General features: G+C 37.1%; 1 protein-coding gene and 1 pseudogene across 3 annotated transcripts in view; one reads left to right on the forward strand and one right to left on the reverse strand.

Annotated features, from left to right (window-relative positions):
• Positions 1-25,600, forward strand: part of AK5 (adenylate kinase 5) — a 190,137-nt gene that overhangs the window by 50,806 nt on the left and 113,731 nt on the right. The gene's annotated exons all lie outside the window — the stretch shown is intronic.
• On the reverse strand, positions 22,493-22,611 carry LOC118604394 (annotated as a pseudogene).

Raw genomic sequence — 25,600 nt, forward strand, 5'->3', positions numbered from 1 at the left:
TTGAAAGGAAGCTCAGAGATTACCCATATACTCTCTGCCCCCACATATGCAGGTTCATCAATTGTAACAAATGTACCTCCCCCAAAGTGGTACATTTGTTACAATTGATGAACCTACATTAACATCATAATCACCCAAAATCCATAGTTTACCTTAGGGTTCAGGTTTGCTCTTGATATTGCAATTCTTATGAGTTTGGAGGAATGTTTTCATCCTTATAATGTCATCCAGAGCATTTTCACTGCCCTAAAAATCCTTCGTGCTCCATCTGTTCATACTTCCCCCGTACTCTGACCCTGGCAAGCGCTGATCTCGACTGTCTCCAGTTTTACCTTTTCCAGAATGTCATGTAGTTGGAATCTTAACAGTATGTAGCCTTTCTAGATTGGCCTCTTTCACTTAGTAATAAGTGTTTAACGTTCCTCCATGTCACTTCCTGGCTTAACAGCTCATTTATCTTTTGTCCTGCATAACATTCCACTGTCTGTTGTACTACAGTTTATTTATTCCTTCACCCACTGAAGGACATCTCAATTGCTTCCAAGTTTTGGCAATCGTGAATAAAGCTATTAATATCCATGTGCAGGTTTTTGTGTGCACATAAGTTTTAAGTTCATTTTGATAAGTACTGAGGAGCACAGTTGCTGGATGGTATGATCAGTGTTTGTTTACTTTTATAAGAAACCACCAAACTGACGTCCAATGTGGCTGTACCATTTGCATTCCCACCGATATGAATGAGAGTTCCTGGCGTTACACATCTTCATAGCATTTGGTGTTGCCATTGTTCTGGATTTGGGCCATTCTGATAAGTGTGTAGTGGTATCTCATCGTCGTTTTAATTCACATTTCACTGGTTGGCTTTTTTAAGTTTACTGAGAGCATAAGAAGAAAAATTTATTATTGCCATTGTTTAAAAGGGCTATTTTTAGCACAAAAAAAAATAGGAATAACATGACTTTAAATAAAGTCTGAATGAACCTTTTGGCTTTGAGAAAAACTCCCAACATTCTCCTTATTTTTCTCATTTTGCTGTGGATTAGGAAGCACTTCATCACAAACTGGCATCAGTGCTGGGAAACCCTTAGCGTAGAGAAAACATCCTTCTCAAAACCACACTATTATTGATTCATCAGAAATTGTTCCCGAACTCCAGATAACACATTTACTTAATTTGCCCCATGTCACTTTCTTCAAATTTGAGAATGCCCCGTAGATTTCAAATTTACCACCGAAACTGTGTAATTCCCATCCTGCCAGACATTGTTAGCCAAAGGGAAAATAAGCAAGAATGGTAAAAGTTAATTTAGAAAGAACTGCTGACTAGTAATTTGTTAATTAAGTTTAATAGGAATCAACATTAACATTAAAATGCAAGTACATTTATCCCTAAACTCCCAGTGCAGAGCCATTGGTTAATTATCCCCATCTCCACAGCATCACTGCACAGGGAGGTGTAAAAGAAATCTAAGCATCATAAACCCTCACCTAAACATAAGAAAGGCAATGAAAACACTTGATAACAGTTTACCCAAACAACCCCATTTTTCTAAAATTAGAAGGAGGAAAAATCTATTATTGTTTCTCAGTACTTAACAGGTTGATGAATTTGTAACATTTAATAGTGACGCTGTATTTCTTTAAGTGCCATCACTACTTATATCCTTTTTAAACATCCGTTGTCATCTAACCAAAAGAGCCCACTAATTCCTACTTTGTGGATTAGTAACTAGGAATAATCAAGGAAGAGTTTTCAAAGATTAATAAATAAGAAAGGCCGTGGATATACTCTGGAAATATTTACTTAAGTGTCAGTGGTGTGTATGTGAACCTAGATATATGGCCCTCTGAATAGTCTTTCAGTTGCCCAGAGTGTTTTTATATTAAGTAGATAGTACCTTTTGGCATGAAACCTGAGACTGATAGAACCTCAATGTGGAGAGCCAAGAAGTAACATGAGAAATGTCCATTTTTGATTTGCATAAAGAGACGCTTATAAGGAATCACACACATTGTCTGGGCAACAAGCATTTATCAAATCCTGCTGCATGCAGAGCTGGCATGAGGGTGCTGCCCTAGAAAGAGTACTGTTGCTTACTTTAGGAGGGTAACATCAGTGTGGATTAGTCAGGGGTGCCCATTTAATTTACCTATCCACATAGTTCTTTATAATCCTGGTTTAAAAATATCTGGAATTAAAGTGAAAAGTAAATCTGATTACTTCCATAAACTGTCATCATCGTGGGCTCTAAAAACTAAAATACTTTGATACCAGTTTCATTCTGTGATCTTTTGTGTAGAAAGAAAAATAAAAGCACTGAAAGATAATGCCATTCGCTCACAAAGTGGCAACTCACATACAGCAAAGTTAAAATCCACAGTTCTGGGGCGGATTATGCTGGATCCTTACCAGCATCTAAACAACAGGGAGAATAAGCACATATCGTATTTATAGCTAATTCTGGTGTTCTGTCTCTGTCTTGTTAACAAGAGAGCGCCCTGACTCATGACTTTTCCATACCCAAAGCTGGCTTAGCGTAGAGTTCTGTTTCACACTCTGCAGGCAGAGAGCAAACTCAATGACTCAGTGAATGCATCTCCTTTCAAAGTGGGATGCCGATTATATGGCAACCCTGTGGTCAGGGCTGGATGATAAGAGCTCTCCCACAACAATTGCAATATTCTCATTGTGATATTTTATACCTGTGTTCACAGGAAAAATGAGAAGGAACTTAAAAGTTGAGCATGATTTCATCCCCAAAAAGAATGTTTCTGTTGGTTTTATTATTACAGATACTCATGAAATAGAGTCCAAAAAAACCCACCAACAACTTCTAATCATCTTAAGTATGATGTAGGGTCCTTGCATGATAGTCATGAAATAAATGATGTGGTGCAAATTAAGATAACATTCAAGTGAACACATTTTGAAGATTCACATCAAGAAAACACCTATTCTAAGAACTGTGTTGACAGGTCTATCTAAGAATACTTTAATTAAGACCTACACTATTTCTATGAGACTGGGTTTCACAACAGCTTGTCTGTATTTGTAATTTTTTTTAAAGAAATGAAACAGATTAGTAGATAGTTGGCACCTGAAAGTTGTGTCATACTGACAGCTTTCTTGACAAGAAAATGTACTCATACACACACATGTATACACACACACACACACACACACACACACACACAATTTTCAGCTGGTCATTTCTCCAGGAAACACTCTGTGATCAATGCAATAATTTTGAAAGTTGTGTCAGTGAACGTTCCACACTTCCAGAATTAGGTCTTAGTTTACTAAAATATTTTATATACTGAGACTTATTGGGAACATGAGTAAGAAAATAATATTTTTGGTGACGTTCTTAAGCTAAATTATTTTCAAGCTTAAGACAAAACTAATTGGAATTGATCAATATCTTTAAAGAGAGATGGCACTGTAGTTAAATTAAGTGACAAAAAGAAGAAGACGAGAGAAGAGAAAAAGGACATGCATGTAAGGCTTGCCAGTCAGGAAAATACAAGAAAATATTATGACTAGATGGTGTCTTAAAAAATAACAGCTAACAATTTCTGAGTGTTAATATATGCTGTTACTAATCAAAGTGCTTCACATGTCGTGGGTCATTAATCCTTACCGAATCTCCACAGGGCAGGTATTATCATCATCTTCATTCTACAAATGAGAAAGTAAAAGTGGACCTTGTCTAGGATCCCACAAGAGCAGTGGAGCCTCAGTCCGGCCCCAAGACACTGACCTCAGAGGCAGCACTCATGGTTGCTATGTTGTCCCTTCATTAAAACGTGACATTTAACGCACTCTGGATTTTGAAGAGAAAGCTTATTACCACTTTCTCTGGGCAATTATTGTTTGATAAGCACCTCTATTCACCTGTAATCTCTTCATTTCTGTTTCTGAGGAAAGAATAAATGAGAAAACGTATTCTATTGGTGCATTACATTGAGAGGTTTTTAAAATAATTTTACTAGGTAACAGATATAAAATAATTAAGATAATTTTTTAAATTGATTAGTCTGAATCTGCATGTGTGGTGTTTGTGTGTAGTCAGTGATATAAACACAGATGATGTGAGTAAATCACAGGAAGTGGTAAGTGCCACACACAAACACACACTCTAGCCAGAAAGAGAGAGGAACAGGGGAGTGACTCTCTCCTGGAAAGATTAGGGAAGGCTTTACTGGAAACATTGGCCTCTGAGGAGTAGGTGAGAGTTGGAAGCCAGAAATGGGGAAGGAGGGCATTATAAGCAGAACCAAAACATGTAGAGTGTATAACGGAGTAGTGAGAATTAGAAAGGGGCATAGATGTGCTAGAATCAGAACTGGAGAAGGCACCGAAGTGCTAAGCTAAGGAGGAAGGATTATTCCATGGGCAGGGCAAGTTTTAAAGGCTCGGAGCAAGGGAATGACGTAACTAGAAATATTAAGCTGGTAGCTGTGCGTAAAACACTGAATAAAGGAAGCATCTGGAAAGAATTTGATAAGGGCCTAAATTGGGATAGTGACTGTATGTGACACAAGATTTTACTTCTCCATGGGGCAGCATCTACAACCATCTGGAAGCAACTGTGATGAGCTAAAGCACTATGAAGTGATATTAAAATCTAAGCAGAGAGATAGCAGACAGTGGAATCGCCAGTTATTCTTTCCACAAATCATTGTTTCAGAACTACTTATCAAGTGAGTCAATTAATGAATTAAGTAAAAGACTATAGACATATCTGGACCCTTTATTTTTATGGCAGATAGACCTACACATCTTCTAGATGTGAGAACATAGCTCCATTAAAGCACCACACGGTAATCAGTTATCAAAAATGAAAGATTTGTATCTGTTAAGGATGTATTTGATTATAACCAGGATAGCTGAATAGATGTGGCTTAAACAGACACATTCATGTGACTTGTGTAACGACGAGTACAGAGATGGATGGTCCAGAGCTGGTCCAGTGATTAGTGTCATCAGGGCCCCTGCGCCTTCTCTCTTTCTGTTTCATCTTCTGTAACGCATTTCCTCATAGTAGCAAAATGGCTGTCGCTGCTCTAGTCATCAAATCTACATTCTAAATAGTACAAAAAGGGGTTAAGGCAAAGGGCTGGGCAGCCACATCTATTACTTTTCATTAGGAAAACAAGAGATTTTCCATAAAACCGCTCTCCATCCTCATTGACTTACACTTAAGTCTCATCAGTCAAAATTGGGTCACACGTTTTCCTCTGCCTTCAAAGGAGACTGGGAAATAAATTATTTAGCTTCACAGCTTCTAAAGTAGAGGAAAGCAAAGGAAAAAGGAGTTAGAATAAATATGGAGTAAACCAGTCTACAATAACCACAATAAGGTTTTGTTTTTGTTTTGTTTTTTAAGGGAAAAAAAAAGTTTTCTGTTGAAAAAGATATGTGGAAATACATTTGCTAGTAATTCTATCAAAAATGGTTAAAGTAGAAAGTATCTCTGTTTAATAATAATAGCTACTTTTCAATTCAATGTCCTAGGATCTTTATTCACTTTATATCTAATTTTCACAAGTGTCCTTAAAGTTTAATGAAGGAAAGAGGCTTAGAGAGGTTCAAGAATGTACCATAAATGCCAGAGCCAGAAAATCAGGGGGCCGAGGTTTGAAGTAGGTTCCATCTCACCGAGTCCACTCAGTTATAATAATAAGGGCTTGAGCCAGACTTTTGTCCAAACAAAGAGTTAACCACCACCCCCCCCCTCCCCCAAATCAGAAGATATCGATACTGTCAGATTGTGAAGTGGCTGATATTTTGACTGACAAATCTAATTCTAAGAGAAATGAAGAGCTTACATGCTACATCAAGTGCTATGCCAGCTCATTTACAAACTTTTTTAAATCACTCAACCCTGTAAGGTAGGTAGTATTAAAATTATTTAGTGCCCTTTACGTGCCAGGTATTTTACCTAAGTTATCTCATTCCGAGTAAGGACGAGTGCTTTCTGTCCTTTCTTAGATAAACCTTAAACTGCACAACCTGCCCCTTGTCTCGTGCATTCCACATCTCACTCTGACATTACTCTTTCTTCTCTGGTCTTCCCTGCTTTACCCTTCAGACTCAGCACGTGCTGTTGTCTCATCTGCTGTGACCGGCTGCCCTCGTCCATCATTCTGCCTCTCACTCAGCCAGCCTCTGGAAGGCTCTTACCCAGGCGTAGCCCCAAAGATGGTGCCTCCACCTACTTTACCCTGACCTAACAGATGGGACACAGACAGATATGCAGACACATCCGTGCTCTGAAAGAACCCATATGTAGAGGGGAGGAGAGGAGATAAACAGTGCATCTGACCATATTATGATAGAAGGATGTACAGAGGGCTACAAGATGGAGTAAATTGTGTCTGCCTTGTGAAACTGAATGAACTCAGAACACTCTGGGACAATCTACAAAGGTTATTCTGTGCAAAGAAATAATCAGGCATTTGAAATTACTGAGAAAGGAGTCATAGTCATTACCAAGTTCAGCATTAGAACTGGGGATACGTGGTTTCTATCAAGGGCTGAATAGCCAGGGAAGGAGTAGGGAAATAAAGAAAATTTTATTGTAACCATTCTGATTTCTCATTGATTCCTCCTCCCTAATTTAAGAATTTACTTAGCACAGTGCAAAATAATTTTTTTAATATACTAATTCATCACTTTCTTTTTAGGCAGTTGTTTAGGGATTTGAAGCTAACATGGAGTACTAAAATATTAATGAAGACTTTGATTTCAGGCTTTCAGATCTCCTAGATGAAGTAACAAAACAACCCTGGATCTAAAAGGATGTCTTTAGAAAAGAAGCCTGATATGTGTAAGCTGCAGACGACTTTGGCCTCTCCCTTTAGTAACTACCTTAGCAAGGACTGTGCAGCCAGAACAGTACCAAATACACACTTAGTGCTTTAAAATATTTGTTGGATTAATGTATAAATTAATGAGTTGGACTGAATGAAATAGTTCTAATAAATTTAGCACGAGTAAGACCTAGTTTAAACTTCATTTATTTGGGTTGGATAAGTAGCTTTTTGGAAGTGTTTTAAACTTGGGCTTTAAAAAAAATAGGTACTTTCCTCTGTGGTCTGGCCTTTAACCACTCCAATTCACAGGTTATTTGAAGGTGTCAGCTGCCCTGAGAGATTTCTCAGAAAATGCCAGAGTGTTGCTTCAAACAATTTCTACAATTGCTGTCAAATTCAGGATCCAGGAAGGAAAAGAAGAAGGGGTGGAGGAGAGGAGGGGTGGGTGTTTGGTAAAGAATCTTGTTTCTTACTTGAAAATACCGAGGTTGTTTGCAACGTGAGATATGATTTTTCTTCTATCCTGAAACTTCTGCTTAAAAATCTGAATGCAGACACCACCGTCACTTGATATATACCTGATAATGTTTATTTTTAGTTTTTCTAGTTTTTAGTTTTACCTAAGCTTTAGAGTTCATATGTTCATGACAACTTAGTTCTGAGAAAAGTCCAAAAAGATAAGATTCCTTACAATCTGAATTCAGCAGTGATTTCCAACTAAACCTAGTGTCTGTCTCAGATTTCAAAGCTCTTCAGGTGAAATTCTCTTGGCTCTGTTAGCAGTGTGGTATGACTGCAACTTCTGATTGCCAGCCAATTCACTTCAGCAATTCAGTCTGAATTCCTAAAATACTGAGTTAACAATATCAATTCCTTAATTTCCTAGAATTTCATGGATAAGCAGTTCCATGATGGCGCTGCTCTTTTCCGTATTCTTTGAAATGATAGTTTTGCTTTAAAATGGAAGAAACAGGAAACTTCCATTGGCTCAGGTTTTCTTCTGTTGCTTGTAGTTGCTCACAGTCTGCATTCTTTTCAGCTAGGGGCTGTTGCCGAAACTTTTCCCTCTCCCTGTAGTTCTGATCAACTCCACTGCTCTGCCTTGATATGGCTAGGCTGCAATGCTTGATATGGCTTCCTCTGGGAACCACCCTGGTGGGGACAGATACCCCAACCATGAGCTCCCCTAACATATCTTTATGATCCCTATCATGGCGGTTATTACACTGTGTTATAATTCTACTTCTTTATGATTTCAGTATCTTTCTACCAGAATTCTACTGTCTTTATAATTCAACTGTCTACTTTCCTCTTTATAACTTTACTATTGCCTTCAGTATTTTATTTCCAGCACCTGCCTTGGAGCCCATAAATTCACCTTCAGTATATATTTACTAAATTAATACACCATGTTAATGGGTTATTAATTATATGATGGTCCTCATTAAATACATATATACTTAACTGGAAGCAAAAACAAGGCCAGAAAAGACTTTTCAGCTTGAAAACCTTTTGTCACACCTTCTCTGCAATTAATCCCAGATAACACCTTTTAAGAATTCTCATCTTTACATTGCTGTAAATTTGCTTTGTTTTCCTTTTAAGTGTTAAGTCTCTTGGGTCAAAAATTAAGTCTTAAATTTCATATCAAATTTTGATATTCTTTCACAATGTTATCAGGCAAATTAGAATTCTTCAAATAATGCAAATTTTGGAAAGAATATGCTATCTCACTGAAATGAAAGTTCAGTGAGGGAAAGTATTTTGACTGATCTCCTTACCACTACATCTCATACTCTTAGAACACTGCCCGGCAGATAGTGGGTACTCAGGAAATATTTATTGAATGAAACATAAATTTTAACCAACACCTTAATCGCATCCTGGATTTGGAGACATAAAGATAAAAATCTAGAAAAAATATGAACATGCCAGACAAATGAAACACTTATCACAGAAGAAAAAACAGTACCAGTGATTTAAAACACAAAAGCCAGAGGCAAACTGATTATAGTTGTAGGCCATTAACCAGCTCTCGATCTTGCTCAAGTTACTGAAACTCTCAGGGCCTCAGTTATGACATCTGAAAACTGAATCTCATAATCCCTATCTCCTATGTAGGTTGTGAAAATTCAGTGAGAAAAAGTAATTAAAGCATTCAACACAGTGCCAAGCACAAAAAAAGGACTAATCAGACATGGCCGTTTTTATTATTATTGTTATTATTTTCATTGTATTGCCCCTGTACTGGCCAGAAATATTTTTAGTGCTATAGCAACCACATGTGCCATGCTGCTTTCTCTTCCTGATTCTTCTAATATATTGGATTTCTGACAAGAGAGAAATTTCTGTATTCCAGTGGCATTTCTTAAGGCTCAGGAAGATGGCTCTACAGCTCCTGTGAAATGAAGAACTGAGAAAATTGAATGCAGCTTCTCAATGTGAAAGGAACATTGCCAAACCTTTCACCAGCTATAAAAGCTCTTCAGAAGCTATTCGAAAGGCTCCTGGTGTTGATTTCTCTCTCTTCTCTTTTCTTCTTCTAATCTTGCTTTCTCACACTCTTTGTTGATCCCCCCACCCCCACTCACCGCCTGCTTTTTTTTCTCCTTAAAAATGTTCTTAATAGACACACTAGGAAACTTAGGTATGGCTGCCAGCTTCATGCCTGTGTCATTCAAAAACTTTGCTTAATCTCTAATATAAAGAAAGGAACTTCGACTAAGGAAATGCTGCACAGGAGTCAATAATAAATACAAGGTTAAGCAAAACCTAGATAGTGTGGTGTGGAAGGCCAAAGGCTGGCTTTCAAGTCACAAAGACCAAAGTTTGATTCATCTGTAAAATGGAGAAGATGTTAACTGACTTGCAAGATTAATTAAGGATTAGAAATAATTTGAATAATGCACTCATATCACATGGGTGGTTAAATAAATCGTATCTGTAATTATTAGTGTAATCTATAGCCCTTGCCCAGACTGTTAGAAAGGAGTCTAATCAAAATATGTGCATAATAATAATGATGTATAATAGCTTATGTTTGTCGAGCACTTCACTGTGCTGAACAGCATCATGCAAATATGTTTTATGAAGATGGCATGTGCCCAGTGATAAATTTGCCTCTTATCACACGTTCAGTCACCTCTAAGGATGTCCATTCAAAGTGATGAATTCCATGAGAAAGCTGAAATCCAGTTCTGAAAACTACTCATTACTTTTCAAAATGACTAAATCAGGAGACAACACCAACAGCTACTTATTTTAATGGAGACATTTTTTAGAAGAAATCTCAACCACAAATCTGTCTTGGCAGATGCATGCTATGTTATTTTCTATCATTTTACTTTTCAACATTGGCAAGCAGAGCTGCCTGAAGGATGAGCAGCTTTCAAGCTTCTATCAAGAGGAGGAGAGATGGAATCCCGTTTACTTCTGTTTTTAATTCTTTTTATGTAAAAATCATATGCTTCCATTTTAAAACAAATTTATGAGGACATTGTGTGTGTATATGTGTGCATGCGCACACACACCCATGCGTGGGTGAGTGTTGGGGATGAAGAATGCAGATGATTATAAGGAGAAAATAAAAATCATCCATTATTCAGTAATCCAGAAATAACTACTGTTAACATATTAGGCCTTTTCTGTGCAGTGTTTTTCTATGATATTTTGACATATTGTATTCTGCTTTAAAATTTTTTTAAGTCGAAATTGTATCATAAGCATATTTGCAAGCTATTATTGGGCGATTTAGCCTCTTGAAGCCTCAGTAATAATGACCTAGTATTTTCTACTTCACAAAATTGACATGAAGCCACAAATAAGAAAAGATGTGAGAGTCCTTTGTAAGTCACCTATAGAGCACACAAATGAAATCATTATTTATTCTGATCCACATGACTTGAGTCAAAAGGCCTATTTTTATTACACATCTACAGAGCACTCTGCAGATTACTGTAGGAATTCAGAAAAGACAGTGCCTTACATAAGCTATTTTACAGCTTAAACATGAAAACATTCAGGAAAAGTAGAGGATTAAGCTCTCTTTTGGACTACAAGTAGAACTTTGCCTTAATTATTTAAAAAAGAATTCTCAGATCTTAAATTTCTTCTATCCTTGGCTCTTTGATTTTAAAATGAGTCATCTTTTAGAGAATTATTTTTTCTTACCTCAGACATAATTATAATTTTACCCACAGTAATGTAATTTGTCAGTTGAATAATAAATTTCCAGCCCCCCTCAAAAAAAAAGAGGAAAGAAAAAGACTATTTTTGTAAACTCAGATTACTTATAAAGATTGATTTAAATTAAACTAGTATTTTTATGGAGGAAAAAAATCCCCTGGACTCAAAAGAAAGTAAAAGAAAAGAAAAAAAGAATTATAAAATGAGAAAACTAGATTTGTTAATTTATGTTATAGAAAAAAATTAAAATTTCTTTTTGCCACAGCATATACAGAGTATTCTTGTGTAGATAACATGTTAATAAAATTCATATGTGTTTTGTTACATCTGGAGGGTGGGATTATGAATGATTTTTATCTTTTTCCCTTTCTTTTTCTACAAGTTTTTCTACTATAACATATTCTGTCAATAATCTAAAAAATGATTAAAAATTATTAGAAACTGCATCACTTGAAGATCAAAAATAACAGCAAGTGAGCCAGTTCCAGTAAAAAAGAAGTCAAATAAACTAAGCACAGCAATATGATATCTATAGGAAACTAATGAAATGTTTTCCATAAGGGGAGCATACATACTAAGCTTAAACTCCTCCCCAGATAATTCACCGGCTTTACTTCACATTATTTATCGGTTTCATGGGATGTCAAACAACTGTCAAATTCAGTGGCAGTGTTTTTTCTCCCTTTGTGAAATCTACTGGAAATAAATGCTATTGAAAGTCATCCAAAACTAAATACACTGGTCAGAGCCAGGATTTAAATTAACGTACCAAAGGAAGGCTCTTGGGTTAGCTGAGGCTCATGGAGAAATTGGTAATGAGACCAAGTAAATAGTTTAGCAAAATTGAGGAGAAAATGCAAGAACAGCACAAGAAAAAGGTCCAACAAAGCAGTCAGCAACAAAGGAGGAAGAAATGGATTTTCTTAGGGCTCAGCCCAAGGAAAACACTAGGTTTTTTGTCCATTTATTAATTCATTAAGTATGTATTTTATTGGTGAAAAGGTTGTAATTGGATAACATTGCCTAAAGAGCAAGAGAGTTTGAGAAAAAGCAACATCTTAAGGTTGATAGAGGACGATGAAGAAAGGAGAGGAAGAGAAAGTGGTCAAAAATGTGAGAAGTTGAGCAAGATGAGGACTGTCCATTTTAACAATTAGAAGGTAGTGCGTGAATTTTATCATCCGTTGCTCATTTGGTAGATTGACAGAGGGAGACACCAGTTTGGAGCAGACAGAAGACTAAGTGGGAGATCAGTGGATCTGGAGATGAGAAAACTCAAAACATTTGACTGAAGGAAAGAAGAAAACCGAAACAGAAGTTAGAGGGGAAAGTGGAATTGAGGAAAGGGTTCTTGGTTTGTTTGTGTGTTGGTTTGTTTTGGTTTTAAACCACATTGTTTTTTGTTTTAGGAAAGGGAGACTTATGTGCATTTTAATGCTGGTAGAATGGACACAGTTGAAAGGCAGAGACTGACACGGGCTCTGTGAATATAAGCGGCCTTATCTAAAGGTTTAGAATAGATCAAAACTAGCAATTCAACTAATCTCAACACATGTATGTTAAGTCCTTATAGGCTATGAATGAAAAATGAGCAAGATAAATTTCCTGACTCTTAGAAACTACAGTTTGATAGAAACTCGCTCATGGGAAGGGCATTCAGCAGAAGAGACAGAAAGCCACATAATTAATATCAATAGAAAGTACAGAAGAATAAGAAAAACCAATGCAAGCCCTCAAGCCAGTACAAACTCTTCTAGCCTGGTCTCAGCGTCCCCTACACATGCCATTTCGGTTCACCCTCCCAAGCTTCGCTCCTCTTGCATAAGTTGGACTTCCTCTTCCATTCTACTTTTCATATCCTATCTTTTCTCCTTCGTTCTTTTACCCTTTATTTCCCAACTTTTCCAGCCTCTGTTGATCTCGGTTTCTGAATTCCTTCACTATTTAACACTGGGTCCCACACATTTTGGCTCTGAAATACTTCGTAGGAGGCAGCATGGTATTAGGGTAAAGAATACCAACTTTGGTCTCAAAGTGACTAGGCCAGATCCAGTTTCTATCACTTTCTACCAATAAGACCTGTGCAAGTCCCGTGTCTAGATTCTCTGTCTCTAGAATAAGGATATAAATTTACCTCTGAAGGTTGCTATCAATAGTAGACGAAACAATATGTATAAAACAACCGAAAGTTTGAGCTCTTGACCCAGACTGTGTGTGTTAGAGTCCACGTTCTCCTATGACATCTCGGTTACTCACCCTATCTATGGTTCAGACTTCTCTGTTAAAAGGAAATTCTAACTTGTACCTATGTCATAGAGTTGAGAAGAATGGGGCAACAGAGAAGAATAGGCAATAAAAATAAAGTGCTTAAAATAGCACTTAGGCATATAATGCTATGTAAATGTTTGTTGTTGTTGTTATTTTCTTTATTGCCATGTATTATTAGAGTAAAAAGTAGTTTACCTAAAATGTTCGCTACTTACCCTCTAGCAATATTGACAATATTTCTAGTTTTCAGATAATTTCACTTTAGTGAACACAATGTTTTAATTTTTAAAAACTTTACATTATTTTGATTTTTCTTTTCATTATGTGTTTTTTAAAATGCCCTACTTTATGTGTGCTTTCCCAATTGTAGTTCAATACTTTAATACTTTAAAACTGCTAAAAGTCTATATTCAATTCTAACGTGTGGAACAGGGAGAAGGAAGGGTTTCCCCACACCAACAAGCAATGCTTTGATACCAGCTGGGTGTCCAACAATTCAGTTGAAGTCTGACGCTGTCTACCGGAGGTATTATCAGATCCCACAAGTTAAGAGCTCCGTTCTATAAGACTATCTGCACCCCCAAAACCCCATTTCAGAAGCTAGTCACAAGTCCAGGTTATTGGCAATTCACGGAACCCTGTCTTGGGTTTGATTAATTTGCTAAAGTGGCTCACAGAACTTAGAGGAACATTTTATTTACTAGTTTATTATAGAAGGCTATAACTCAGGCAGAGACAGATGGAAGAAATGCATAGGGCAAGATATGGGAAAAGGGAGGGGAGCATGCATCACTCCCCCCAAATCTCCGTGTGTTCACCAACCCAGAGGCTCTCGTACCCTCTCTCCTTTTGGGTTTTTATGGAGATCTTATGAGACAGGCATGATTGATTAAATCATTGGCCATTGGTGATTAAACTCATTATCCAGCCCCTCTCTTCTCCTTAGGAAAGTCAGTAATGGAACTGAAAATTCCATCCTTCTAATCACATGGTTGGTTCCCCAGGTAACAGTCCCTATCCTAAGATGCGGTCCAGAAGCCTCCATTAATAGGACAAAAGACACCTTTAATATTTTTGTCACTTAAGAAATTCTAATGTTTTTGGAACTTTGTTCCAGAAACAGTGACAATGATCACCTATGTATTTCTTACTATAATTCTTAATATCACCGTTGCCATTATTTGCCCAAGCATGTAAAATGACCTAGAATGTAACAACTAATAAGTTACCAGAAAGAACATGATGGCATAGATTCAAACCCTCTTCTTAACTTTTACTTCCTTATCCTATACTTAAAAAAATAATAATAATAAATAAATAAATAAAATAATAAAATTACAATTTTTTAAAAAAATGAAAAATAAGACTTTATTATTATATGTGTCAAATTAAAAGGGATTAAAGTGTAATATTCATTGTTGGCTGATAATATAAATTGCTGTTACCTTGAAAAGCAGTTTGGCAATATGTATCCAGAGCCTTGTGCATGCCTTTTGATCCAATAATTTCACTCCTAGAAATCTGTCCTGACGAAATGACCATAGATAAGGATAAGTGTTTAAGAATAAGAATATCTACCAAAGATATATTCACTTCCTTGGTGATCTTATCTGCCCTCATGTCTGTAAATTCTCTATACACTGCTGACTCCCAAATTTTGTTTCTCCAAGTACAAGCTCTTCCTTAAACTCTAGGCTCCAATATGCAACTGCCCACTTTACATCTCCGTTTGGATGTCTAATAAGCATCTCAGATATAATATGCACAAACTGACCTGCCTCTTGTTTCCCCACCACCCACACACTCTCAACCCTGCTCTGCTCTAGTCTTCATTTCAGTTGATGACAGTTCTAGCCTTCTGTAGTAGCTCAAGCCAAAGCTTTGTAATCTTTGACTTCTCTCTAATCTTGCACTCCATGTCCAATCTGTCAACAAACCCGATTGGCTCTTTTCTTCAAAATATGTCCAAAATCTCACTGCTTCTCAGGACCTCCACAAGTACCACTCTAGTCCAGGCCATACCATCTCTCTCCTGGATTATCACAGTAGCCTCCCAGTTGGTCTCCCTGCTTCCAGCCTTGCCCTACTGCAAACTAGCCACACAGCAGCCCCTCAAAATATGTTTAAAAAATCTAATAGAATATATCACTTCCCTGTTCAAATCCTTCAGCTGGTGTCAGGGTATCTCATCTCAGAGTAAAAACCAAATTCTTTACAACCCGGCCCACCTTGCTCTATGTTTAATGTGGTGTCTTGTTGCCTCTCTGACCTCATGCTTCCTCCTTTTCTTTTTGTTACTCCACTTCACTCACTGTCCTCCCTACTGTTCTCTGAATGCACAGGGCATATTTCCTCCACGTGGCCTCGATTTTGCTGTTTCCTATGTCTGGGATGCCCTTTCTTGATATCCACATGGCAAGCTTCTTACCCCCTCCAGGTCTTGTTCATGTGTTACCTTCCCACTGAGATCTTACTTGACCCACTATTCAAAATCGTAACATCCCTTCACTCATTCTGCCTATCCCCTTTACTTGCTTTATTATTTTCCTGGGCATTTGTTACCTTCTAGTAGACTATTTAATTAGTTTTCTTCATTGTCTGCCTCTCTACATTAGATAGTAAGAATCATGAAGAACGGGGCTAAAATGCTGGTAAATTACTGAGTGATTTAATGTTGACTCTTAGGTTATATATTTTCCAAGCAGAGGACTTAGTGTTTTTTCTATTTCTTAATTAATACAATTGATGCACCTTAACTTTCACTCCTCATCGTTCAATGTTAGTGGTCTGTGAAGAGTATCATCACACTTTAGAAGTGCTGAGACACTACAGTTACTTTCTGCTGGCCTTTAGTTCCAAAACTAATTATTCGCAGAAGAACTCGTGATGTATATTATAAAGGGTTCTTTTGTATTCTGGTTGAATAATGTGATAATACTTTACTAGTTAGATGTGGATCTCTAAAGATTAATACATATAATCTTAATTTAAGAATCCTGCTCCATTTAACAATCAAAGGTGGTCCTGTATACTCCTTAATCAACCTGTACTATTTGCAGTTAATGTCAGGCTACCAAATGTTTGGTTCATTGAAATGATGCTCATTTACATTCTGATTCAAAAAATCCATTTTACAGATAAAAAAGCTGAGGCTTGGCAAGGTCAAATGACCTTTCTAAAGTCAGATAGTATGTGATAAAGCCAGATTTCAAACTGAGATAGGCCTAATTCCAAAGCTTGTTCCCTCTTCAATACACAAACTCAAATATAGTAAAAAAAAAAAAAAAAAAAAAAAAGTTAGCAAGATCTACTTTTAAAACATTATAGTAATCTAAATTTTTAAGGAAATATTATATTAGCAAATTGTTTTTTCAAAGTGAAAACAAACACTACTTTTACTTTCCTAATTTTTATCTTCAAGCGTGTAAGACATAGGCTCTCATAAATTTTTCACATTAATGCAACCTTCTATTGTCGTCTTAGTCTATTAGCACACATATAATCTTTATATCTCCTGTATCAATTAAGTTTAAGAGATATATTAATTTCGGCTTCTTACATTTGTCTATCTGACGACAAAATAGGACTGAATTGCCTTTCGTATAATATGAAAATGGTAAATGTGAATTGTTTAAAATAAGAACCTATTATATTAGACGTATTTGAATTACAAGGAAATTGTATTTTATTTCAGAAGTAATTATTACTTTTAAAAGGTAGTAAACATTTAAGTAATTTCAGAAAGCACTTTGACAAAAACATTTAGGATAAATTTACTATAAAATATTAAAGAAAAATAGACAAGTTTTAGGGTTCAGAGTACAACCATGTTCTTCTCCAAAAAACACACACACTTTAAAGCCACTGCCAGTACATGCCATTTCCAATATGGCAGTTACTGTCGTTGAGACATAGCAATTATATCTGCTTTGAGAAAGCCATATAAGTTCCCCATATCGCTTTCTTCCAGAAGCAGCATCCCATGCTGTTGGGGGAAACTTTTTCAGCAGCATGTTCCTGCCCTTGCAGACTGAGGCTGATGTGAGGGGAACAGCTGGCTGAGAGTCTGGAGCTAGGGATGAGGCAGACGCCTACTTCAGGGCTCTGATCCCACCCTGCTGGTTCTCACTTGCTCACACCTGTCCCAAGCAGCAGGTACACAGCTTTTGTTTTCACACTTCACCTCCGGTTCTGTGGAGAATTCCAGCAGCGAGCTTGGCTGCCTGACACTTTTTCCCAGAACTCACTGAAAAGTGATTAAGCCCCAAATCTCAAAGCTGAAAGGAAGCAGATTCTACCTCTGGGCCTCTAGCAAATCATCCCCCACATTGACTCTCTCACAAACTCTCAGGCAGCCTCAAAACCTTACAGGCTTCCTCAGAGTAACCTTTCACACCAAGTAGAAGATATTGCACACAGACTGGGAGGAAATTGGATTACAATTTATTTTCCAGCTTCATATGTGGTAAATGAATAATCTACTACATCTTCACTGGAGTTTAAAAACTTCAGAGAGGAGTCAAGGTTGTCAGAAGAAACAATGATGAATGGGATAGAAATATTGAATGATATTCCCCCTCTTGGTTATTCTCCCATTTAGTATAGTTTCTAGTTCTAGAAAGCCACAGAGAATGGAAGAACTGTTTTACCTCCCTTGTGCAAGGAGTTAGATACCAACCTCTAGCTCCCAACCCAGTGCGGCAAGCCTGGGCTCCAAGCTCTAAGACCCTTTCCCCGGGCTGGGCATTGCTTCAAAACAGCCCAGTGCCTCCTTAACTATTCGAGTTCTTCTGGGCTTATTCCAGCTGCCCATTACTGTCCCGAACTTAACAATGGCTGCCATACTTTATTCTACAACTCCCTTCTAAAACCTTCTTTTACCAGTTATGCTTTTTTATTCCTTTTTTAAAAATCATTAATGAATGACTGAATGCCATTTTTCATTACTTGCTAATTTCATCCTATGTGGAACAAGAGAAGATGTGGGCACAGGGAGACTATAAATATTCAAATTCTTTTTCTCTTCACATGTCTTCATACAGTACCTACTCTCTTGTAGTCAGAATTCCACTTAGGCTGTAGTTCATGATAATGTGTTTTTATTCCCAACTATAGTTCTCACATGACCAGGAGCCCTTCTTGGCATTACTTAGAACCTCCTAAGACCATATTTATGTGGATTACTTTAAAGTAGCTTTTCCAGGAGTTGGCTAACTTATCTGTCTAGCTAAGCAAAAGGGGGCAAGGCCCAACCTTATAATTTTCCCTAAAGCCTAAAGATTTCCAAGGAAAGACTGTTTTATGGCCCTGGAGGTGCTATTTGGAATGGGGGTGTCAAAGGAGATAGCAAAAGCAACAAGTTTAGAAGTTAATTCAATGGCACTTTTAAGCCTGCTAGCAACATCCTTTCTGTCTGGGGTTCCTCAGACTCATTTTTATTCTCACCATTGCTTACCCATTAGGCATTTGAGACTCTATTTAAAAGCATGGTTGCAAAAAATGTGGGCTTTCAAGTCAGCCAGCCAGCCAGCCCTGGGTTCTAATGGAAACACTGTCACCACCCACATAACAACGGAGCAGCTTACCTTCCATTGGAGACAGTTTCACTATAAAATAGAAATAATAGCTCCTACTCCACAGGATTATTAGGATTTACAAAAGATAACTTGTCTAAAGAGCCTAGCATTTAATAAATGTTTGATACATGAACATTTTCATTACTTACTACTTTGTATTTAGTGTGCAAACTAGAGAATAATGGAAGGAAAGGGAGTAAAATTTTTAGTTATTGAGCTCTGATCCATCCTGGGAGAAAGAAGTGGGGTTGAAAGGACAAAATTACATGGTTTAATTTGTCCAACCCAAGCTGCTTGACTCCCTCAGAAATGACCTGGGTAGAGGAGACCTGTACTGCCCCCACGAAAGCACGTGCTCATCTCAACCTTTAGACCTCTCACCTGCTTTTGATTTTGTTTATTGTTCTTATTCCTAATGCTTGTTAATGCAGCATGCCATGTTACCATGTGCTTACCTTTGATAAATCAAAAAGAACAACCCATTCTCTTCATATATTTTTTTATCACTGACGGTTATCAGATTTTGAATACCACCACTAGATTTTTTAAAATATATTTCCATTGAAATTTTACAGAGACTTTTAGAAAAGTGCTTTAAAAAAATCTAAAAACAAAAATTACACAACACACAGAGATAGAAATGCATGCCATTTCCTCTTTCACAGTAACAGTCGTGAAAATGCGTGAACTTAACCCAATCCTTTATAAGCGCTTAAACACCAAAATTAACATCCAAAGACTTTTCACACCTTTTCTCACATCTTTGTCACAGAAAAAAAAATTTAGTAAATTTCACCGTTCTAGGTAATAACAAAAAAGAAAGAATCCTTAACAAAACTGTGTTTGTTACTAAATTCCTAGATTTAATATTCTAAAACCAAAGTATGACTCTCAGTCGTTTTTAATACATTTAATTTACTAATGTCAAAATGCCAATGTTTAAGAGTGAATTTCTGAGCCTATTTTCTCTTTGATTTAAAAAAAAAAAATGTATCTACCAAATCATTTTGGATACATAACGACTCAGGGTTACTTGGGCAAAAGAAACTCTGGAAAGTCTTCTAGCCACCTTAATGCCAATAGACAAAAATCTTAAGCCATGATTTCCAAACATTTTGACATTCTTCTAAGCAAAATATAAATAACTAAATAGGATGTATGTGTGCATACAAAATGAAAACATCATGTATATAAATTGCATACCCCATTTTTATTCTTTAAGGATATTAGTAAGTGCATTCTTGTCAAACTCCTAAAATTAATCAGTCTTTTCATGTGGTATTATGTAACACCAATAGCAAGTTCACTATTTACACTGCTTATTATGTGCCAGGCAATGAGCTAAAAGACTCATATTTATTATCTCGTTTAGTATCAATAATGCTATACTTTAAGGTATTATTAGTCTCATTTTATAGATGAGGAAACTGAGGCTATAGAGAGACTTGAAAGTACTTGGCAAAGATCATATGACTAATGAAACAGAGAGCTCTGTGATTCCAGCCTGGTCAAACCTCTATTCATGGTAACACAAAGCAGTTCATATCATTGACCTAACACTGGAATGCCAAAATATTTTATCTGGTATATGCAACTTGATGAGTAGCTTACTTAGAAGCTGTGCTGAGGTAGGTGAGCACTTTGAGCTCTATCAGAGTGTCTAGTCGCCTAGCAGTATCTGCCACAAATGCAAGAAAAGGAGGTGAAGGCTTGCATGCTGGGGATCTGCCATAACAGGCCTAAAAGAAATAATACTGAAGCAAGTGGAAGGTCTGTAGAGTATTGGTTCTCTGTGCCCCATCTGCATTCTCTTCATGTTTTGAGAAGAGATTTTTGTTTGTTTTTTGTTTTTAGAATCTCTGCAGGTCCCAAATATTTAGATGGACTGAATTTTCATCTGTTCTTCAGGGATGCTTCCTAGGTCTCTATCTGGGAATGTTGTGCAATAGGTAATCTGTAGAGCTGGGAGACTGGATCTCACTGCATCATCTTAATGCTGCACTAGCCACTTCTTTTTTTGCCCACTCAATGGAACGCGCCTGGTCAGACAGGCTGCAGTAAGGAAACAGATCCACAGTGTTGGTTCCATATTGGAGATAGTGTCATATAAGAAAAAGATCATGGTTTGGAATTTGGAAGCCTGAGATTGACTCTCAACCCTGCCACTTGCTACATGTGTGTCCTAATCACTTAACTTGTAAACCTCTGTTTTCTCAATTTTTGGAAATGGATAAATCGTGCATTACCTGTTTCACTAGGTATCTGTGATGCTCAAGTGAGAGAATGTAGGGACAAATGTATTGTAATCTACCGAGAGCTATGTGTTTTAGTTACTAGGGATTCACATACTAGCTAATGATTAAGTTTTTTAAATGTTTCACAGTTTCCTATGAAAAAAACAGCAGTGAGAGTCATGCTTCAGTGTTTAACACATCCACCACAGCCTCAGACTTCTGGCGCTGCATTAAAACTCAAGAGGGCACCACTGGTTTATGTCACTTAAGACTCCAGACACTGAACAATAATTAAGGAACATGACAATAATTTGATTTAGAGTCTACTGCCACACGGTTCAGGCTCCATCCTTCTCTTATCATAGTCACTTAATGCAAATCAAGAGGGAAGGCAAGTGGTTTGAGGCAGGCTCTGACAATGCTCGCTTTTTAGTGACTGGGAAAAGGGAGCCTACCATTGTCTGCATTTGATGCAAAACTAAGCTAGTAAGTGAAAACTTCAGTGCACTCAGTGCTATAAAAAACCTGTCTTCCTTTTTTTATTGACTTGATCACTGGTGCATGTGGCGATTCCTATGGATCTTTGATTTTTTTTCTCTTTGATTTACTGAAAGAATCATTGGCATTTTGGTGTTGTATTTACTAGAAATGTTGTACAACATCAGCCAAAGTAAAAGGGATATGGATAAATGAGAAATGGTCTCATTAAGTGACACCATTAAAGCATTACTCTGTGGTAAAGCTGGAACGAGAAGTTATAGCACTCCACTTGCATGTTCAAAGTAATGTGATAATCACTTGCCCGAAAAGTGTATCCTCTCCTTATCTTTTGTGGGCTCTGTTTCTCCTCTCAGACTGCATTGTTTCTCAGTTTCTCTCTTAACCCTTCTTCTCATTCTTTCTGTGGGAACTCAAAAATAATATATGAGACTCCCTGAGAATGGGGTCCTCTCTACTTAATGTCCCATGGCCAGTTTAACACAACCTGTCCAAGACAAGATTTACAATTTCTGCTCTCTCCAAACCTGCTTCTTTTCTACATTCCTTACCTTACTAAATGTCAACGCCATCTCCTAAGGCGCCCATGTCAAAAACCTCAGTCACCCTTGACCACCCTCTCTCTCATACCCTCATGTCTAATCAGTGCCCAAGTTCTCATCATCCTAACTTCTAGATTGTCCTCACTTCCTTATTCCTGCTGCTACAGTTTTCATTTAGTGACTCCCAATTCCTTCTTGTTGGCTAAAATAACCCATTGTTTCTCTATCTCCAAACCAGTCCTTTCCTGGAAACATCCACATGGTTCGTGGATGATATGTACCATCATGTCATTCAGATGCTTAAGATCTTTCATTGCTTCCATGTTACTTCTTGAATAACATGAACATTTCTTCTTCTTTTTTATTTTAATGCCTACAGCACTTGGTCTTCTTAGGTGCTTTCCCATCCAAGTACTAACCAGGCCTGACCCTGCTTAGCTTCTGAGATCACATAGGATCAGGCATCTTCAGAGTAGCATGGTTGTAGACTTAAGATTTCTTCAGCATGAACATAGGACTATTCTAACTTCTTTCTTCTTGACTCTACTAAAATAGTAACGTTTTCATAAGTAGAGGATACAGTTTTATGCCTCTGTGATTTTGTAAAAGATGTTACTTTACATACTTTTTACCCTTGGAATATCCCTACTCATTCTTTAAAACTTAACTTAAATGTTATGCTCTCTTGAAAACTTAGTCCTTTGGGTTCCTATAGCAACTTATAAATACCTCTTTGATATCATGTTGTTTTATGATGTTATTTTTCTAAAAATCATGAAACAATTTTATTCAACACAGCCAAGGAAAGAATCAGAGAACTTTAAGAAAGTTTACTAGCGATTACCCAAGCTGAAACAAAAGGAAAAAAAAAAGTGAAAGAAGGAAAAAAAAAAAAGAATTGAGCATATCAAAAGATCTAACATACATGTTATTTGAATGCCAGAAAGGAGAGAAGAGAGAAAGAAGAATTTAAATTTAATTTAAATTGAAGAAATAATTTTCTAAAAATAAGGATGGACACCAAACCACAGACACAAGAAGATCAGTAAAGGTAAATACAAAAACAAACAAAACATCTAAGCATATAACAGTCAAACTGCTGCAAACAGGAAACAAAAGAAAATCTTGAAGGCAGAAAGAAAAAAAACACATTGTATACAGAGGAACAAACATAAGAATCACAGCACACTTCTTGTCAGAAAACTTGCAGAGCTAAAAACTGTACAGTAACATCTTTAAAGTGCCGAAATGAAAAAAGAGTGAACAAAGAATTCTGTACCTAGTGAAAATACCTTTCAAAAATGAAGAAATCAGAATTTCCTCAGACAAAAACCGAGAGAAGTCGTCGCCAGCAGACCTACAATTTAAGAAATGTTAAAGGAAAACTCATTTTTTTCTCATTTTTAGTTACTCAATACTGCCTAAAGAAAATCAGTAGGCATGTTTCTCATGTTTATAACATATGTAAAAGCAAAGTGTACGAAAGTGTAAGTTGTAAAAAAATGTGTAAGCACAAAAGATGAGAGAGGTAAGATTTAGGAATATGCTATCATAAGGTCCTTACTCTTACATTTTGAAGCTCTATAGTTGTGTTTGAAGGTAGAGTCTGATTAATTAAATGTATATATTAAAGAAGTTTGGATTGATGGAGAGTCAGGGAAGAAATCATGGTATGAACTGAAGAGAGTGGTATGTGGAGCCATATGCAAAACTGAGGAAGCTCTCCCGGGAATGTTGGCGCTGTTAAGGCAACAAGGATTAGGACTGATGCAACTGAAGTGTCAGAAGTACTTAGAATCTCTAGGCTGAGGCAAGTTTTAGATTTCTTAGGACAACAAACTGCCATAGATTTGAACAGAGAAGAGGTACAACAAACTGTTTGAGGCAGATTATTATTCCAGCTGCTCTGTATTAGATGGACATGCTTTCACAATCTTGGGAGGTCTGGGCAAAAACATAGCACAGCAGGCGCAAGAGAGAACGTACTGTGTTCCTACGCTGTAAAAGTCATGTTTATTATAAATTTTGCTCCCCAGTCTCAACCACCTGTGCAGCATTATCCCACAGTCTCATGGGCTGAGCAAGTCTCGCGTTCTTTGACTTTGAAAGGTTTAAGATGGTCCAATATGAGAAAGATCAGTGATTAAATAGGAAGAAGCCATGTATGGCAGAGATTCTTAGCAATGGGTATGCCTTGGAAGAAAGCTTCAGATGACTGACTCATTCATAGATAAGGGTCCCCCTTGCAAAAGATGCAGCCGGCATCTTTCTTGAGACTTGCCCACTGGGTTTGCAGAGCACATGAATCATTTTCATCACATACTCCTGAAAAGCAGGAGCTCTAGGTTCCTTTTTTTCTTTTCTCTGCTGACAGCAAGTGACAGCAGGATTATTTATTTGTCTTTTGTATTTAGGAGCCCTGGAGATTAGCATCAGAAATTCTCAAAGGCTGGTACGCTACATAGACTTAAAGGACCACTGAGTGTCACCTTTAGGTTCTTTGTTCCTAGAGATCCAAATAATCTTCATGGTGGCCTTGGGGGACCCTGAAAATGTGGTAAATTTGAAGATGGAGGAGCATGTTCTATGTTGCAGATTTATGAATTAATTAGTGGCTTCTTTAACTTCATCACTAGTGTACTTGGGCTTAAGCAGGACATATCTGTCTTTAAAGTACAGGCAAAGTGTTCATGGTGAAATTTGAAAACAAAATAAATGTAGGGGATAGAAAGAAGTAGTATTGTGGAATTTGTTAATACTGTTTGATATCCATGGTCAGTGCTTAAAGTATGCATTTCACAAAGGCCTTGCAAGCCAGTGGAGTCTAAAACAGATATTGTATCACATCCTTACTAAAATACAACAGATGGGTATTACTGACTGTGTTTTAAAGATGGAGAATCAGAGACCCGGAAAGGTTAAATAAAGCACTTGCTCAGAGAGATTCAAATTTTGGTTTACCCAAGCTACTACACCACGTTTCTGCTGAAACAGTGCAAAATAAAAACAGGGAAAAAAAAGAAGAGGAGGAGGAGGAGGAGAAGGAGAAGGAGAAGGAGAAGGAGAAGGAGAAGAGGGAGAAGAGGAAAAAGAAGAGGAGGAGGAGGAGGAGGAGGAGGAGGAGGAAAGAAGAGAAAAGGAAGAAAAGGAGGAAGGAGAAGAAAAGAAAGTAGAAAAGAAATAGGTAACTTTTTTGCACTGGTCTCTATGACTCTTAAGGAAACTAGAAATAATCTATGCCCAACAATCACTGTGGAAGCCAATTCAAAGTAGAGAACAACATCTATTAAAATGAGCAGGACACGGGTTATATGGTTGTCGTGAAGTAAGAAGTATAGTAGAATGGAAACAAATTGCCTGGATGCAAGTCTTGGCTCTGCCTTTTACTAGGTGTAGAACTGTAAGGTTAAATGCTTAAACTCTCTAGTCTTCAACTTCTTCATCTGTAAATTTGGGGAAATAGTACCTATTTCATAGA

This window comes from Rousettus aegyptiacus, unplaced genomic scaffold (assembly GCF_014176215.1).
Source record: "Rousettus aegyptiacus isolate mRouAeg1 unplaced genomic scaffold, mRouAeg1.p scaffold_m13_p_1, whole genome shotgun sequence".
Lineage (NCBI taxonomy): Eukaryota > Metazoa > Chordata > Mammalia > Chiroptera > Pteropodidae > Rousettus > Rousettus aegyptiacus.